This window comes from Dasypus novemcinctus, chromosome X, assembly GCF_030445035.2.
Source record: "Dasypus novemcinctus isolate mDasNov1 chromosome X, mDasNov1.1.hap2, whole genome shotgun sequence".
Lineage (NCBI taxonomy): Eukaryota > Metazoa > Chordata > Mammalia > Cingulata > Dasypodidae > Dasypus > Dasypus novemcinctus.
Window position 1 is genome coordinate 180,023,859 of NC_080704.1, and position 11,805 is coordinate 180,035,663.

The window sequence follows — 11,805 nt, forward strand, 5'->3', positions numbered from 1 at the left end:
ATGCTCCCCCATGTGACTGACTTGGATTCAGTTGTGGTTTGCCTACACATGGCTTCTATTTGAACCTATAGTTAGTGATAGAGTTGATAGGTGTATGTCCAAGATACTTAAATCTTTGGGCTTTCCATGTGCCAGCTGGGCCCTGAATCTCAACAGAGTTGCATCACCTACTCTCCGTTCATTGGACTCACCTAGGACAACTAACAAGGAGATAATCACAGACAATGACCATCCCAAGGAACAGAGATTGTCTGCAACTGCAAACAAGATAGTCCCATCCACCTGCCCTGTGCAGTCTAAGCCCTCTCTCAATTAGAGGTGGTGTGGACATCAATATCCCAGAATCCTTAGGACTGGGGAATGAGTGATGGACTAGAGTATACTTACTAGTATTCTACTAGACTTACTGTGATTCTAGCAATGGAAGAGCTTTTATCATTGATGCGGAGGCAGTGAGCACTGGAGGTTCTGAGGGGAGGGAGTGGAAAAAAACAGGTGTAATATAGAGACATTTTTGGGATTCATGCATTTCCCAGAATGACATTGCAATAACAGATACAAGCCATTATACATCTTGCCGTAACTTACAAAATTGTGTGGGAGAGAGTGTAACTACAATGTAAACTGTAACCCACACTTCGTGACAATGCTCCAAAATGTCTTCACCGAATGTATCAAATATACCACACTAATGAAGGATGTTGTTAATGTGGGAAAATATAGGAGGGGTTGAGAGTTGGGCATATGGAAATCTCCTATATATATTTTAACATTTCTGTAATTCAAGTATCTTTTTTAGAAAAATAAAAAACTATATTTCAAAAAGAAACCAAATGTGGATACTACACCCGCTGAGATAAATATGAGCACAGAATGGAAACGCAAACAGGATTCCCTATGAAGCATGTTTATTCTCTGAAGTTCTGACAGCCTGAAGGCAGTGATTTCAACATGGAAAACAGAAAACCCAGGAGAGTCATGTGGACATTGGGAAACGAGGGGAATGGAAAGATTTCCTGGTAGTAACTAATAAGTAAAAGGACTTTAAGGTGAATAAGAGAAATTTGTAGACAGAAGTGGGATAACTGATATCTTTGTAGAGACTTAAATATGGTGCCATTATTTTGGAGGGGTTTTTGGTAAGGCATACTTAGTTTGCCACAGGGCTGCCAATGAAAATAGCAGAAATGGGTTGGCCTTTGTAATGGGAATTTTCTTTGGGGTAAAAGCTTACAGTTCCAAGGCCATGAAATGTCCAAATCAATGCATCATCAGAGATGACTAAAGTCAGCTATTGGTGATCCTGGCATCCTACCACGTGGTGATCCCGCACATGGCAGGGCTCATCTCCTCAGCCTTGAGCTGCTCCTTGGGCCCAACACCTCAGGGGCCTCTTTCCATGCCTCTGTGCTCTTCTGATTCCAGACTCTGGGACCTCTCTCAGCCTCTTGGGGCTTCTCTGCCTTTCTGCAGCTGTAAGCAAACCTGGAATCCTCTTTCACCCATGGTCAGGTGAAAATGGCAGAGCTCCCTTTCCCTGTGTCTCTGTTAATGTAAGTCCCAGCAAAAGAACAGAAACCCAAGCTGGGACACATCTCACTGACGTAGTCCAATCAAAACGGCCCCTCCCATGGGAAGGGATTAGTTCAAAAACATAATCCTCTTTTGGCAATTCATAAAAGAACTTCAAACTGTCACACATATACAAACTAGGTAATGGTGAAGGGTGGGAGAGAACGGAATGAACCACTGGATGGGGGTGGCCGTGGGGAACGTCTTGGAGGAGATGCTCTCCCTCTGCCACGTGTGCCACCAGAATTGAACACGGGGACATGAAGAGGACTGGCTAGGCAGTTTGGAAGACTCTAGAGGGGAGCTAAGGAAATGCCCCTTTCTCCAACCACAGCATCTTGGCCTCCCCAGCATGCCCTCCCCCCCCCGCACACAGGAAAATGTCAGGATGGTGCTACCATGGCTGGGGAGAGCCTTGATGACCAAACAAAGCTGAAGGGCGTGGCTCCCCATTGTTCTAGGGAGGGTATATATAGGGAGATCAGGAGCCCTGGGGTAGACACTGGGAGGATTTGACATGGCGAGTGTGACCAGGAAGCCACAAGCACATCCAAAGAAAAATACCAAAGGGAGGAAGAAGGGGAAGGATCCCCGTCAACGCAGGCCCAGTGACAGCACCAAGGTGAGACAATATGACCCAAGCACCTCCTCTTCATCCCCATTGACCCCCCTCCATCCCACAAGACTTCTTCCTTGTCCTTGACTGACATAAATCCTCACATCAGCCTGCACCCTTCTCACGAAGACCCGGTTCCCATCCATCCTCTAATCTCTTTCCCCAAACCAGTATCCTCTGTGCTCTCCCTGTTGTCCTTATAGGTGCCAAAGAAAACCATGGCGGTAAAAAGACCTCTTCAAGGGAGTTCTACGAAAAAAACCTCTCTGAAAACCCCTTCAAGAATGCGTAAGAATGCTAGAGGACCAGCACTGTTTGGCCATTATCACAAGCTGAACAAGAAACTGGATAGGAATGTGCAAGAAGAGGCCCAAGACATCCCGGAACCCCCCTTCACTTCAAATAACCGGAGCTGGCAATAACTTCCGAGTGAGACCACCTCCCTCGCAGCTGTCTGCTGAGCGTCCAGACATTTGTCTGCTGCGAAAGGGTCAGCCTGAAACGGACAGAGAGCCTGAATCAGAAACCAACAGAGTACACTGAGGGACGATTCAAATAAAATGAACAAGTTGTGAAAAGATGTGTCTGTGAGTTCTCTGATGGTGGGAAGGGAGAAAGAGGCAAGTGTAGGAGCAGGGAGGAGGTGGGATCCTGTAGGGTTGGGGGTCAGAGCGGTGGGTCCACAATGAGCCAGACATTAGGTATACGGTATAAGGCCTGGGATAGAGCTAAATATTGAAGACAAATGTTTCTCGACATGATCCCATGGATAAGGAGGAAAACAGTTTGGTGATTCTGCATGTATTTGCTGGGGGTGAGAGTTGGGGGCAACATCAGGGTATAGATTGCCAGATACTAGATGGGGTGAGGTGGGTGGGGTACCCCACAAAAAAAGGCAGACAACTATATCACTTCCAGGCCACCTACCTCATAGTGCTTTTAGCTGCATACCCTATGCTGTGAGCAACTGAAGGCCCTGAGAAGGACCAGACATTTCATCCTATTAAAAGTCATCAGCAGCATCCCCGAGGACTAAAATAATGGTGTGTGGGTGCCCCTAATGAAACAATGTTTAGGCCACTTTCTTGCTAAAAAAAAAAAAGCTTGGAATGGAGTGTTGGTGTACCTAGGGCCAGACAGTGGAAGTAGTCTGTCCCCATAACAGGTAATGAAGGGACCATTGTCGAGAATTTTTTTTTTTAATTTCCCAAATTTACAATCACTCTATACCCACCAGGCAATAATTACCTTTCCTCATTTTCTCCATCCCCTGATATAATCTACTTTTTGCCTCTGGGAGTTTCCTATTTTTATATTTTTCTGATCAGTGAAATCATACATATTTGACCTTATGTTCCTTGCTTATTTCACTCAGTAATTGGGGCTTATTTCAAGACTCCGTTCTTATGGCCCAATAAGATGCATGTTTGTATCACCCTTTGTTTCCCACTCATCTGTTGATGGACACAAGTTATTTCTACCTTTTAGCTACTGTGAATAATGCTGCTATGAACTTTTTTGTAAAGTATCTGAGTCCCAGCTTTGAATTTCTTTGATTTTCAATTTCATTTCTAAGAGTAGAAATGCCAGCCATGTCATATGGTAATTCTATTTAAAATTTTGAGGACAGCCATACTGCTTTCCATATTGGCTGCTCCATTTTATACTCGCACCAGCAATACACGAGGATTTCAATTTCTCTGCATCCTCTCCAAAACTTATTTTCCAATTTTTAAATAATAGCCATCCTTGAGGGTGTGAAGTGGTATTTCATTGTGGTTTTAACTGGGATTTTCCCTAATAATGGCCAATGATGATGAGCATGTTTTCCTATGCCTATGGTCATTTGTATAGCCTCTTGAAAATAATGTACGTTCAAGTCCTTTGTGCATTTTTAAATTGAGTTGTCTTTTTATTGTTGAATTGTATGAGTTCTTCAATATCCTGGACATTAAGACTTCATTGGATATGTGATTTGTAACTGTTTTCTCCCATTCAAGCTCAAAATCTTAATTTTGGTAAAGTTGAATTTATCTATTTTTCTTTTGGTGCTCGTACTTTTGGTATCATGTCTAAGAATCCATTGGTGAATCCAAGAAAATGTTCTCCTATGTTATCCACTAACGATTTTATGGTTTTAGATCTTTTCTTTAGGTCATTGATCCATTTTGAGTTAATTTTTGAATTTGGTATGAGATAAGGGTACTACTTCATTCCTTTGCCTATAGATATCCAGGTTTCCCAGTATCATTTATTGAAGAGACTTTCTTTATTAAATGTTCTTGGGACCCTGGTTGACAGTCAGCTGTCCTAAGTGGATGGGTTAATTTCAATTCTATTCCACTTGGTCTAAACATCTCTCCTTATGCCAGCAACAAACTTTTATGGTTAGTGTGGGTTTGTAGTAAGTTTTTTTTAAAATTTATTTCTCACCCCTTCCTCACCCCACCCCCGTTGTCTGCTCTCTGTATCCATTCACTGTGTGTTCTTCTGTGTCCGCTTGCATTCTTGTTAGGGGCACTGGGAATCTATGTCTCTTTTTGTTGCATCATCTTGCTGCATCAGCTCTCCGTGTGTGCGGCGCCACTCCTGGGAAGGCTGCACTTTTTTTGTGTGGGGTGGCTCTCCTTGTGGGGCACATCCCTTGTGCATGGGGCTCCCCTATGCAGGGGACACTCCTGCATGGCACGGCACTCCTTGTGTGCATCAGCACTGCACATGGGCCAGCTCACCACATGGGTCAGGAGGCCCTGGATTTGAACCGTGGATCTCCTATGTGGTAGGTGGATGCTCTATCAGTTGAGCCAAATCTGCTTCCTTGCAGTAAGTTTTAAAATCTGGAAATGTGAGTCCTTCAACTATGATTCTCTTTTTCAAGGATGTTTTGGCTGTTTGGGACCTTTTGTGATTTCATATGAATTTGAAGATCAGTCAGGTGTTCAATTTCTAAATAAAAGGCTGCTGAAATTTTGATAGCAATTGTTTTGAATCTGTAGGTCCCTTCGGGTAGTATAGGCATGTTAATATTGAGTCTTCTAGCCCATGAATGCGAGACATCTTTCCATTTATTTAGGTCATTAATTTCTTTCAGTAGAGTTTAATTTGGGGTATGAAAGTCATCCACCCACTTGATTATATTTATTCCCAGATACTTTATTCTTTCCGATGTTATTACAAATGGAGTTGTCTTCTTAATTTCCATTTCACATGGAAGTTGCTACTGTATACTAGCACAACTGGTTTTTGCATTTGATCTTGTACCCTGCAATTTAGCTTAATCTCTTTATTAGTACTAATAATTTTCTTGTGTATTCTTTGAAATTAGCAATATAAAAAATCATGCCATCTGGGAGTGGAAGCCGTTTCACTTCTTTTCCAATATGGATGCCTTTTATTGATGTTTCCTGTCTATATGCTTTGTTTCACTTCCTGGACAAATGGCCCTCCTGGTAGAACTTTAGCCAAGAAATGAATCCCTTCTTGTTCAAAGGCTTGAGCTTCCTAAGGGTACATGAATTGTTTCTCTTACAATACAGTGAGAGTTATTTATTTTTTTTTTCGGTATTGGAGCTAGGGATTTAACTTGGGACCTGTGGGAAATCAGCACTTAACCACTGAGCCATATCAGTTCCCTTGATGAGTTGGATAAACTATTATTACAAGTTTTTACTACAGGGTCATGCACATGTACCCTTAAATTTTGCTTTTGGAACTTCCATATCCTGAAACTTTGGAGGGGCTTATATTTGGCATTAATACAATAAGCCTCTCCTTTACAGGAGTGAAAACTGCCTTAATAATGGATGTGGTATCAGCATCAAGCTGGTTAATAAAATGGACAAGCAGTTATATACACACACAATGGAATATTGTTCAATGGAGAAAGGAATGAAGTACAGATATATGCTACAACACGGATGAGCCTTGAAACGTTATGCTAAATGAAAGAAGCCAGATGCCAAGGCCACATCTGCATGATTTTGTTTCTGTGAAATGTCCAGCTCGGGCAAATTCACAGACAGATGTAGATTTGCGTCAGCCAGAGCCTGGGAGCAGAGGGGAGTGGAACTGACTGCTTTATTGGTCCAGGCTTTCTTTTGGAGCCAATGAAAATGTGCTGGAATTAAATAATAGTAAGGGTTATCCAACTTGGTGAATATATTAACAACTATTGGGTTGTACACTTCACATGTTTAAAATGGTGAATTTTAAGTTATTTGAATTTTATCTCAAATAAAAGTTTTTAAAAAAATTATTGACAAATAGTCAGGAGCCCTGGGCTAGAAGAGCTGGAAACATTCAGAACCTTAGCTGAGGCTGAGATTCCAGGTCCAAGGACTGGACCTGGATCCAGGCGATCCCTGGGACTCTGGGGAAGTGCCCTCTCGCAGTACCCTGAACTTCCGATAGTCCCGTGGCGATTCGGCTGTGGGAGAGCTGTGGGCTTCAAAGCAGTTCTGTGGATCCGGGAGGGAAGCTGCAGCGAGGCTGTCAGCTAGGTGCCCATGGAAGTTGTTCTTGCCAAGTCCATCTTGGACATCTGGGTCATTATCATCCTGGCCACCACTGTCATCATGACCTGCTTGCTGCTGTGCCCAGCACTGCTGTCATCATCTATGGCATGCAGACTCATCCTGACCTAAAGGAGCTATCTGAGGCCCTTCCCAGAGGGCCAGGTGAAGAGAGAAGTTCAGGAGTTCCCTTTCCCAGCCTCTTTCTCTTTCTCAGAAAAGCAGCAGGAGTGGCTTTGGAGTTTGGACTTTGGAGCTGATATGTGAGAGGAATCCTGACTTCCAGTTCTGATTCTGTCACTGGCCAACTGTACTGTTTGGTGGAGGGACCTAACTCTGTGAGTCAGGCTCCTTATCTTTCAGATGGAAATGAAGGTCCCTGCCTTTCCTACCTCATAGGATTGTGAGAATCAAATGACTTCTTGGAGGTAAAAGTTGCTCGTGAGCAGTAAAGTCTCCACAGATATACAAGGTGTTGTTGCTAAATGCTAAGAGTCTTTGAAGAACCAAAGAACCAGATTACTGATGATGGCCTTAAAGATGATGAGAGAGAGGGAAGAACAGGTGTAACATGAGGCATTTTGAGACACTGGAATCATTCTACATGACATTGCAATGATGGATACAGGTCATTAACATTTGGTCAAAACCCATAAGATTGTGTGGTGCAAAGCGTAAACCGTAATGCAAACTATGGACCATGCTTAGTGGTAATGCTTCAATATGTGTTCATCAGTTTTAACAAATGTACCACACTGATGAAAGATGTTAATTGAGAAAAGTGTGGAAAGGGAAGGGGGTGGGGTATACAGGAATCTCTTATATTTTCTGTGTAACATATATGTAATCTAAAAATATAGAAAAAACTATTTTTAAAAAAGGATGAGGGAAACATTGGGGGCTGAGCAGCCTTTTCTAGTACCCCTCAGGTCAAACTGAGCAAAAGGAACCTTGTCCTCATTCCAAAGGGTCAGCAGCATATTGGCTCAGAGTTATTTCTTTGATGTGCCACTCCCTCTAGTTTTCTACCTAGGAGAGAATTGAGCATGGTAGCGGGAGGAGATATGTGGAACTTCCCAGGACCTTCTCTGTTTCAGAATCCCTGCCTCTATGCCATCTGGAGGATGACTCTGTCATTTCCCTCCACTGCTAAAGGAGCTGGGGCGATGGGCCAACAATCTTTCTTCTTTCTGCACTTGAGTCTCACCTCCTTGTTACTTTTGACACTCAGACAATGAAGGACAATGCAAGGTGGCTGCCCAGCTTTCAGGATCTTCAGCCCCCATCCTCTCGTGCGCCCCACAGCAGAGAAGCTCTGCCCGCTCTGCTCCTGTTCCTTAATAATCAGCTCTATGGTATACGCCTACCACCTTCAGGTCCTCCCACCCACACTGCAACGAATCTAAAATCTAGACACGGTATTTTTCTTTAGGAGGTGAACCCAGAATCTCATTAATGTGAAGCACATGCTCAACCACTGAGCCACACCCCCTCCTAAACTTACATTTCAAGCTAAGTTCCCAGGAGTTTGGAACCAACTCAAAACAATGATGGTTACTGTGAATGCTATGATAGATGTATTTATAGAGAGGTTTCTGGATCATTCAAGTTCTCTGATACCAAAATCAGGAACATCCTGGGGCTTATTAATTATAATATTATATGATAGAGCAGATATTAGAATAGTATTGTGTGGAAATAATGTTTTTACACTGATCTAATGTCTTTGATATACACAATTTCCAATAAAGTGCTAGAATGAGAAAAAAATTAATACCAAATGGAGAGAAGGAGAATAGTATATGAGAGGAAAGGAATGAATAAAAGAATTATGCAATTAGGGAAGTCTAATATTTCATTAGTGCCTCATGAGAGGCTCCAAGCAAGAGAATGACAATGTCTCTCAGCACAATTAGACCAGATGCTCAAAAGGTTGGAGCCACATGCCTGCCAAGACCTCCTCTGCTTTCAGAACCTAACCAGAATCAAACAGAAGCTGAAAATTTAAGTGGCATTGCTCTGGGGGACATTTTGGTTATAAGATACAATGATGAACTAGACTAATTGTAGATGATTAAGGGGAACTCTAGTAATGTACCTCCAGCAGTTTGAAAATCTTTTATGAATCCCAAAAAGAGAAAGATTAGGTGTGAACCAATCCATTCCTGTAGGTGTGTGATGCTTTATATTGGACAACGTCAGTGAGGTGTGACTCAGGTTGAGTCTCTACCTTCTTACTGGGTCTGATATAAATGAAGACACACACAAGAAAAGGGAGCTCGGCCATATTTTATCCTGTGAGAGAGAAAGGAAGCTGCCATATTTTATTGATCCTGCTATGTGAGAGAGGCCTTCAGGAGCTGAGGCCCAGGGAAAGATGAGACATACACCTGATAGCCCACAAATGAACTCAGGAAGAAAGCAGGGCAGCCAAGACTGAAAGAGAAGTCCCAAAAAGAGACAAACCCTATACCTAGTTGCCCACAGCTGAGCTCCAGAGGATGGTAGATTCTGGAAGGTAAGGCAGGGACCATAGCAGAGATTGGTCACCGTCTTGCTTTACCTCGTGCCTGACAACAGGATCAACAGTAGCTGACTTTGGTGAGAAAGCATCTCTGATGGTGTCTTGATCTTGACATTTCATGGCCTTGGAGCTGTAAGATTTTAATCAAATAAATTTCCCATTATAAAATCCAACCCATTTCTGGTACTTTACATTGGCAGCCCTTTGGCAAACTAAAATGGTACCAGTATCTTTCAATGTTATTTTTTCTTTTTACAGCTGTTACAAAGTATATTACTTGCCCAGGTGTTTCTGGAAACTACTCCCCTTTGACCATGTGGTGTACAACTCTTCTCACACTGATCACTGTAAAACTCGAAATCTCGATGATCAAAATACTTGGAAAGGCTCCTGGTTATAATGGATAAAAATAACAGTTGCAGGGAAGCAGACTTGGCCAGTGAATAGGGCATTCGTCTACCGCATGGAAGGCCCGTGGTTCAAACCCCGGGCCTCCTTGACCCTTGTAGAGCTGGCCCATGCGCAGTGTTGATGTGCACAGGGAGTGCCATGCCACGCAGGGGTGTCCCCTGTGTAGGGGAGCCCCACGTGCAAGGAGTGTGCCCCGTAAGGACAGCCGCCCAGTGCGAAAGAAAGTGCAGCCTGCCCAGGAATGGCGCCACACACGCAGAGAGTTGACACAACAAGATGACGATGCAACAAAAAGAAACACAGATTCCCGTGCCGCTGACAACAGAAGCAGACAAAGAAGAACACGCAGCAGATAGACACAGAGAACACACAACTGGGGTAGGGAGGGGGAAGGGGAGAGAAATAAAATAAACAAATAAATCTTTTAAAAAAATAACAGTTGCCTGCCCAACATTCCCAGTGTGCTGTGTAGAAACACATATCACTCTCACTTATGTGGATGGGAAGGATAGAAAGGAATGATGGGCTTCTGATGTGAATCAAGCAGTTGGCACCATATGATGGGTCTGAATTCCCATGGCAATGGGACCCTCCCTAAGACAAGGAAAGCTTGGGAGGCCCTATGGAATATTCAGATTAAATTACATAGAAGTGTGGCTACACTCATCTAACCTGGCATGGGGGACCCAACATATTGGGTACAGAAAGAAGACAAGGGTTTGGGAAAGAAATGTGCTGGTGTATGATATGATGGGTACCTTGGTTTGTTGGGCTCTATGACAAATGCCACATCGTGGTCTGGCATAAATAACAGGAATTCATAGGCTCAAGGATTTGAGACTAGATGAGTCCTCAATCAAGATATTGCCAAGCTTGCTTTTTCCCTGAGGATTCAGAGTTCTGGTGCCGGCTGCTGGAAATCCTTGCAGGTCCTTGGTTTGCATGTCTTCCTCCCACCACATGGCAAAGGCCTCTCCTTTCTGGCTTCTGTGACTTCCATGTTTTCTTTATAAGGCCTCCAGTAATCTAGATGAAGACCCAGCCTGGTGCAGTTCACCGCTCCTTAACTAAAACTGACATCTTCAAGAGGTCCCAGGCACAGTGGGTTCACACCCATGGGGATGCAGATTTAGATCCAGAATAGGTCTAACTGGGTGCATAATTCAGTCTACCACCGTGGGCAAACTGAATTTCCTTTAATGTAGGTCCACACAGAGGAAGAAGATTTCTTAAGCAAAATAAGCCAAATAGAGGGAATTCTCTCCCAGGTGTAAGGTAAAGGATGGGAATCAGCCTGGAAGTATGATGAGACACGAGTGAAATGGATCAAGCAAACACAATAAAACATGGTGCCTTCGGGTTGGATCCAGCCTTGAGAAAGGGCTTATATCCCGACCCAGGTGGAAGACAAAGTAGCCAGAAGGCCATGGCCTACCATCTGAACTTCTGAGCCCCAGGAGTACAGCCATGGGAATCTTAGGGACCTCCAAATTGACGGACATTCGCTGGGGGCAGCGGTAATTTACACTGATGCAATATCCCTGCCCACACTTTGAGATTAATCAGAATAAAAACTATCCTCTGGCACAGTTAGCAGGGATAGGAACAATTCTGAATAACACCCACGTCCTCCCTGTAGAAGGGAGGTGGGCCATGCTACATAATGTACTGAGTGGAAACAAGTGACCGTGAAAGCCTGTGAATGGAAACAGGGTGATTATGCTTGTCCCAGCTGACTTGGAACATGGAAATTACTGAATCATGATCACCTGTAAAGATGCCGTCCATAATGACCCGGGGTGTGGGAAAAGGCTGACTCTGTTGGGATGGCTTAGCCAACGCCTCTGTCATTCGGACTGTGAAACTGAATTAGCCCATGACCATGCCTCGATAGGGTACAACACTGGCACTGTTGGTCAAATTCATCTGCCTTAGGTAAATAAGTCATATGGTGATACAGAAAGGGATGATAAAAAGTATGTTGGATAGAGCTGAAGAGTCCTCGGTACATAGTAACGGTGGATAAAGGCTAGCCTGAGGAGCACTGGATTAACCTAACCATCTGCTAATGCTTATGCCAAATAATTCCACCCAAGTTTATCATAATGTGCAAATAATGGTGCATCAAGGGGGGAAAGAAATAATCAAATTAGTATAAAATATGAAAATGT

General features: G+C 43.5%; 1 long non-coding RNA gene across 1 annotated transcript; it reads left to right on the top strand.

The window, feature by feature from the left end:
• The first annotated feature begins 2,046 nt into the window (after positions 1-2,046).
• LOC131277240 (uncharacterized) lies at positions 2,047-2,766 on the top strand. The gene is made up of 2 exons (XR_011647924.1): positions 2,047-2,194; positions 2,392-2,766. It is a non-coding gene; the product is annotated as an uncharacterized lncRNA (long non-coding RNA).
• The last annotated feature ends 9,039 nt before the right edge of the window (positions 2,767-11,805 follow it).